Raw genomic sequence first — 7231 nt, 5'->3', positions numbered from 1 at the left:
AAAAAAAAAAAAAAAAAAAAAAATGGAGCTATGCTCACTTAGCACCCATTTAAATCTTCACTCGCTCATTTCTGCACATCCTCACTATTCTTTGGGTGGATAGGAAGTGAAATGTAGACAAAATGTTGCTCTCTCAAAATACAGGTGCCCTAGTCATTAGGCACTGGCATTAAATAATGCCCACATGGTATCTCAGGGACCAGACAACATTCATACAGAAGGAAAAAAAGAAGTTACTCCGTGCAGTAAGACATCATGAGTCTGGAAAAAGATTAGATGAGCAAATCTACAGAGCATCCCCCACCCCAAGCTTCAGTTTATTTGGAAAAGAAATAAATAAAAGGTAGAAGGAAAACTCAAGACAAGCTATTTAGCTTATATATGACAAATGCTTGTAGAACAACTATAAAATGTGCCAGTGAAGGTAATCAAGGCAAGATAGGCATTAACACACAGAAGCACTTGTTCTACTCCTGCTGAGGGGAAGCAGCTGGCATCCTCATGATGTTCAATGCTGGACCCGAACTACACACTGACTCCACACCAGAACCAGACTGACAAAAATACCAGCTTTAGAGCTCTAAATCATGCCACAAATCCACCTCAGATACTGAAAGGAAATTATTGCTCCTCCCCTTCCTTTTTTTTTGTTTTTTAAGTCCACTTCTGTTCAGACATACTGCCCGATTTGTAGACAATTTGAATGTCACAGAAGAATATTTATTTTTAAACCAGTTCTTATTGAAAAGTTTATGGTCAACTAACACCAGATTTTGTAAACACTCAGTTGCCTGGAAACCCCCCTGCCACCTCCTTCCTCCCCACCACAAAACTGGGGATCAAATGTGAGAGTAACTTTGAAAAACGTGCATTACACTTTATGCTGTCCTGATTTGAAAGTATTTTTAAAAATCACATTTTTACGTAGCACATCACTACTGTGCATAGCATTTTCAGATTCACCTGAGGCTCTGGATCTGAGGACTGGCAGCCTAACGTAAAGATTTGATTTGAAATTAAAAGTGATCTCATAAAAAGTCACTATTTTTAAAAGATATTTTACCTATCTTTATCATCTCAGGTGTCATTATTAAAAAAAAAAAAAAATCCTAATTCTCCAGCTTCCAGTTTTTTTTAAATTCACTAGGTTCAGTTGCTATCCTTCATTTTTAGGTTTCTTGTACAGATGATACAAGCAATGATGTCAATCTAGTCCTAAAATAAATTATTGCAACCCAGATAGTGCCTCTAACATAGATGCATTTCACAACTGCTAATGATCTGATCTAGAAGCACAGACTGACGATGAAAGCACTTCCACTCTTCTGCCACCAAGTATCTTTGCTTATGTGAGCAGAGTTCTAACTTACTACAGTCAGATTCAGCTTCTACTCCTTGCGATTAGACTAAAATAGTACCTGTAAAAAATTATGAAGCATTCAAGCGTGCATGGCAGGCAGGGGGGTGATGGGAGAGGAGCAAGATTAATCAAAACAGCATTATTTAAAGGTATGATGGGCCTGGTATATATGGGAGTAGAAATTAACATTTCATATTACTAGATTGTACCATTTATTTCTAGCTACCTTGGCTCATAAAATTTCAGATTTAAAAAAAACAAAAACAAAACAAAAAAAAACTTCAGAGATACTGTTGCAAACTCCTGTGCCCTGAAGGTGCCACAGAGCATCACCAAAGTTAACACTGTTAGGTATGCACAGGTGAGTCACAGGATAAACCCAGAGATTTCAAATTGAAATCCATATAATTGTGGTCCGAGTTCTTTGCAACAGAAAAACTAAGAGCTGGCATTTTCCAAGGGGTACCTCAAGTTTATCTCAGGGCACCTTGAGTCTAAGAAGATTGACAACCACTGCTATAAGTTTTGCACAAGCTGAGATACAGGACTGTCCCACATATACCTTCTTTTGTCCTTGATATTCTCCCTCTTACACCAGTAGTATATGGTGACTGGAGGGTCACACTGAAAGGTAAGGATTGACTTCTTCATCCAGAAGATCTCTAGCTATACCACCTGTTACACACGACCACAGACAACACATGGGCTAGAAGGCAACTGTGAACTAGGCCCAACGTTCATTTTCACAACTAAGCCAACACAGTATTCTTTTATCTAGTAATCCTCTGTGATTTGTTTTATAGTAGTTTGAATGGTGTTTTGGGGATAATACAGACTGGCTGTTACCACAGACAGACACTGTTCAAAAACCGATTCAAAACACAAAAACCAGCTATTTGCAATAAAATGAGGTCTCCATAACTCCTAGAACAAGGAGTGCATGACTCTGTTCATCATCCTCAATTTTTAACAACAAAAAAGCTCCACCACTGCATGCTCTTGAGATTATCTTTTTCCTAATGTTTAATAATGGGAAATAAATTTCCAGGCAAGAATAAGAGCTTTTGTTTCATCCAGGTAAATTTAAACACTTTAAGGAAAGTCCTCTCTCCTACATAAGGGGAGAGAGGAGCTCAGCAGAGGTTTTGCTTGCTGGGGACCAAAGCATCTAGAAGGCATTAACATGCCTTCAATAAAAGCTCAGTAATAATTTTCAGCAGCTGTTTCCTGCCACTTGCACCCTCGATTATAAGAGGTGACAACTACCCAAAGCATGGGCTCACATGAAAGAAAGAGAGAGAGAGAGAGATCAGTGGCTCTTCTCAAGGATATGCATCAATCAATATGGAGGCCTAAGAGCTCAGGTTTGTCACACAAATACCAAGATGACATTGTCATGTGAACAGATCTGTTCAATTAACAAGATTTTATTAGAGTTAAATATACTGCTGCAGTTTTGTAAACCTAAACACTGACGCCTTTGGCTATGTGAGCACTAAAAACAGAAACAAAAACAAAACTAGCCAGGAACAGACCATAACAGAAATAAACTTAGATGAAATATTTTAAAAAATAATTAAATACCTGTGAAAAGAATAAATTTGGTATCTTGAAGGATTCTGTTTCACACACAATTAATAATACAAGTATAGGTATTTAATACAACTTATTTTTGTTATTCCTTTAACTATTTCACAAAAAAACAAAAAACAAAACAAAGCAAAACAAAACAACGATAAAACCTTTCATTAAGTTACTATACACTACAGATTTGTTGATTTTCTAGGACTCACGAATGAAGTGTTTTATTACAGCATCGTTTTATGCTATTTACACCTTAGCAGTAAATGAACATCATCTCTTTGACAATAAACACTGCAGCAGTTAGGGATATTTTCATCTTAAACATTTTGAGAAGAGGAATCCAATTGGTTGAAAACAATTTTCAATTATATTGAGCTAGTCTGTAAATATATTTGGGAGTCAGAGCACAGTATTAAACTGTTTATGTGCTTCTTTGTTCATTTACAAATGCAATAAACCTTCTAAAGGTGCGCTTCACTCAAGTGCCACCCATACACAAAAAATGCTTTAAAAAAAAAAAAAAAGATTAGTACACTTGAATTGAACTCAAGTTGGACAGCTCCTCAAAAAGACTGGGTTAATTGCACACTAGCATAACTCTTTAGCTGTTAGTAAAGCAGGTCATGCTTTGAATATTACACAGAAGTACCAGATCTGTTGAAAGTGCCATTTTTACAGCCACATTAAAAAGAACAGATTCTACGTTAAATTCTAGTACATGTTCAAACTTTTCACTGGCCAGAACTTGGTCATGCCTTGCAAATCTAACAAGCTTCCTCCTAGTATAGCTATAAATGTGCTAACCAAGTTAATCAGAAATAGGCTTTTCTCCAATACCAAGGCAAAATGCTATTTTAAAACCCAACTATTTAATAAAGTTATCTCCAAATGAATCTAAATGATCCTGCAGAACACCTCAGCACCAGAACAGAGCCCTGTAACTCTAGGTTGTATAAATGAACATATTTAAAGCATCAAAACCTTCACAGATTTCTCTCTCATTTTAATTCTCAACTTTATTTGTACCGGGGGGGGGGGGAGAGGAGGGGGGACTTAGTTTCTCATTATATAGTTTGGGGTCTAGCATTCAATAGCAGCTGTGTAATTGAAAGACCTAAGTAGGTGTTTACTAAACTATGCATCAATTCTAAGATAATGCATTTACATGAAGCCAAGACAATTTTGAATTTAAGACTACCCCCCCCAAAAACCAGACTAATGCATTTCTGATCATTTTCCATGTACAGAATCTAATTATTGGAGGGTCATCTTAAAAAAAGTTTGTCCCCTGACCCTTGTGACAAGGAAAGCAGTGGCAGGTGGGCAAGCAGCCTGATCCCTGCACTCCTCACACTGCTTGCCTTCCCTCCCCCTGGCACCTGCCCCCCTGCTACCATCTCCCTGGCAACTTGCTTCCCCCTGGTGACTGCCCATCTGGCTGCTGGATAATTAAAGAAGGCATACAGTCAGATTCATAGATTGTAAGGGGCTGAAAGGGACCTCACAAGGTCATCGTTTCCAGTCCCCTGCATTAGGCAGGCAAGACAACTGGGGTCAGATGACCCCAGAGAGATGACTGTCCAGTCTCCTCTTGAAGATTTCCAGGGTAGGCGATTGCACCACCTGTGGAGGGAGCTTATTCCACAGTCTGGACACCCTAACTAAAACTGTGAAGAAGTTTTTCCTAGTATTAAGCCCAAAAACTGTCTTCCAGGAGGTTGTGGCCTTTACTCCTGGTTTTCCCCAAGGGTGCCCTGGTGAACAGTTGTTTGCCGAGCCCTTGATGTAGTCCCCTGATATAGAGGTAAGCTGCTACCAGGTCCCCTCTCAGCCTTCTCTTTTTCAGGCTGAAGAGGCCCAAGTCCCTCAGCTTTCCTCATATGGCTTGCCATGCAAGTCTCTGATCATACCGTTGGCTCTTCTCTGGACTCTCTCAAGCTTCTCCACATCCTTGTTAAAGTGCAGTGCCCAGAACTGAACGCAATACTCCAGCTGCAGTCTCACCAGTGCTGAGAAATGCAGAAGAATCACTTCCTTGGCTTTGCTTGAAATGCATGAGTTGCTGCATGCCAAAGTATTGTTTGCTCTACTGGCTACAGCACTGCACTGACAGCTCATATTCATACTATGGTCTATGATTACTCCTAGGTCCTTTCAGTTGTGGTGCTAGTCAGTTTGGCGCCACCAAGCCTGGAAGTATATTGGGGATTGTTCATCTCCAGATGGAGCACTTTACACTTCTCAGCGTGGAACTTCAACTGGTTCTGACTCACCCAACTTGCCAGCCCAATTTGGTCAGGCAATCTTCAAGAGTGACCACACTCCCCCATAACTTGGTGTCATCCATGAACTTGGCCAGTGAGCTCTTCACCCCCACAGCCAAGGAATTGATAAAGATGTTGAAAAGTACTGGACCAAGCACCAACCCCTGAGGGACATCACTGGCCACTTCTTGCCAGGAAGACACAGATCTGTTCATTACAACTCTCTGGGTCCTTCCCACCTAACTGTCAAGCAGTTAAGCCCACAATCCTCCAATTTTCCTGTGAGAACATCATGGGATACCAGATCAAAGGCCTTTTGAAAGTCTAGGTATACCATGTTGATCTCCTGTCTCTTATCCACCTGATCGTAGAAGATGAGATTGGTAAGGCAAGACCTGCTCATGATGAAGCCATGCTGGCTATCATTCAGAATCTTATTTTCTGCAAGCCTACTGCACAGACTCCTTGATGAATGCCAGGATTTTCCCTGGGACAGTAGTTGCTTTTGCCTCTCTCCTCCCTTTCTTGAAGACGGGCACAACATTAACCCTTTTTCAGTCTTTAGGGACCTCCCCCGAGCACCACAAGTTTTGGAAGAGTTCACCAGAGGTCCCATGATGACTTCGGCCAGCTCCTTCAGCACTCTCAGATGAAGTTCATCTGGTCCTGCTCACTTATAAATGTCTAACTTTTCTACCTAATCATGGACCAGCTCAACATCTACAATAGCAAGGTGGTCATTCCCAGCATGCCCATTCTGAACTTTATCTAGTATGGTTTTCCCCTTAGTCTGGTGAAATACTGAAACAAAGTAGTCATTCAGGAGTTCAGTTTTCTTCTGAGTGTCAGTAACCAGCTGTCCTATGTTGTTAAGCAATGGCCCTACACTTAGAAGACGTAAAACATTAGTTGGACTTGCCAGGTCTATTAAACCCTGTTTAAATACAAATACAAATGCAGAGGATAAAGTCATAAATACTTACAAAATCAAATCAGATAGAAATGGTAACCCAATTTTCCCTGACATTCTTCTTATATTTATCTTTGTCCCAGACTTAACTATAGCTACAGTTTATATAATAAAAGTTAACATTCATTAAATTACTTATATGGTGACACAAAGAAAAATAGACACACATACACTCTTAAGAAGTACTACTACAGAATCCAACTTATCCAGAGTAACTGCCTGATAGGGATGGGCCAGAACTATGACAAAGACCCAAGTTTCTCTCTTACACCCATTGTTAAACTGCTTAGACACAACATTAAAATTTGTCCATGCCAAAATTTTCTACTGCTTACATTTTCATCTGGATTTCAGGCCTAAGACTGGAAATGTTTACATCTGTTTTTTTTTTTTGTATTGGATACTACAGACCTGTGCAGTTTGACTGAGTCCATGTTACAGAGGTAGCATTTTTACTTAAGGCTCTTATCAATATCTGAAAACAGTCACTTGCTTAACTCCGGCATTAGAATTATTCTAGGGATGCAAGAATTGCCACATCACATCAATCAATCTACTTACAACCAGAATGACACTTCAGGACACTTAAGAGGAAAGTGGACAGTTATTCATCAACATGTCCATGATGAAAGTCTCTTTCAAGGTTGGAGTATTTAGGTGACCTAATTCCTGAAGTATGAAGGTTGATATTGTCCAATTTAATATCTTGAGTTCAAGTTTAAAAGGGAAAAGTAATTTAAGCCAATCTGACCTTCTAAACTCATATCTGTTAAAACCTAAAGGATTTTTCTACTAAACTTATTTTTAACCCCTATATTCAGATCTTTACTGACAAGGTTGCCACACAAAAAAAGCAAACAAAGAAAAGCCATGTTAGTATATACTCCATAAGAAACATGTGGGTGAGGAAGGAGAAATCAGTATGTGCTAAGTGGTAAAGGACTACACCATCTGGGAAAGAAATACTAATCTCAAGCTGCTAAGGAAAATATTACAAAAAATGGTAGTGAAAGAAAAAATTAAAGCCAGGTGGAACGGGGGGGGGGGGGGGGG

General features: G+C 39.5%; 1 protein-coding gene across 3 annotated transcripts in view; it reads right to left on the bottom strand.

The window, feature by feature from the left end:
- UPF2 (UPF2 regulator of nonsense transcripts homolog (yeast)) overlaps positions 1-7231 on the bottom strand; it is a 127582-nt gene that overhangs the window by 106277 nt on the left and 14074 nt on the right. The gene's annotated exons all lie outside the window — the stretch shown is intronic.

Source organism: Gavialis gangeticus, unplaced genomic scaffold (assembly GCF_001723915.1).
Source record: "Gavialis gangeticus isolate Ggan-Ray unplaced genomic scaffold, GavGan_comp1, whole genome shotgun sequence".
In the NCBI taxonomy this organism is placed as follows: Eukaryota; Metazoa; Chordata; order Crocodylia; family Gavialidae; genus Gavialis; species Gavialis gangeticus.
This window is presented reverse-complemented; position numbering and strand designations above follow the sequence as displayed.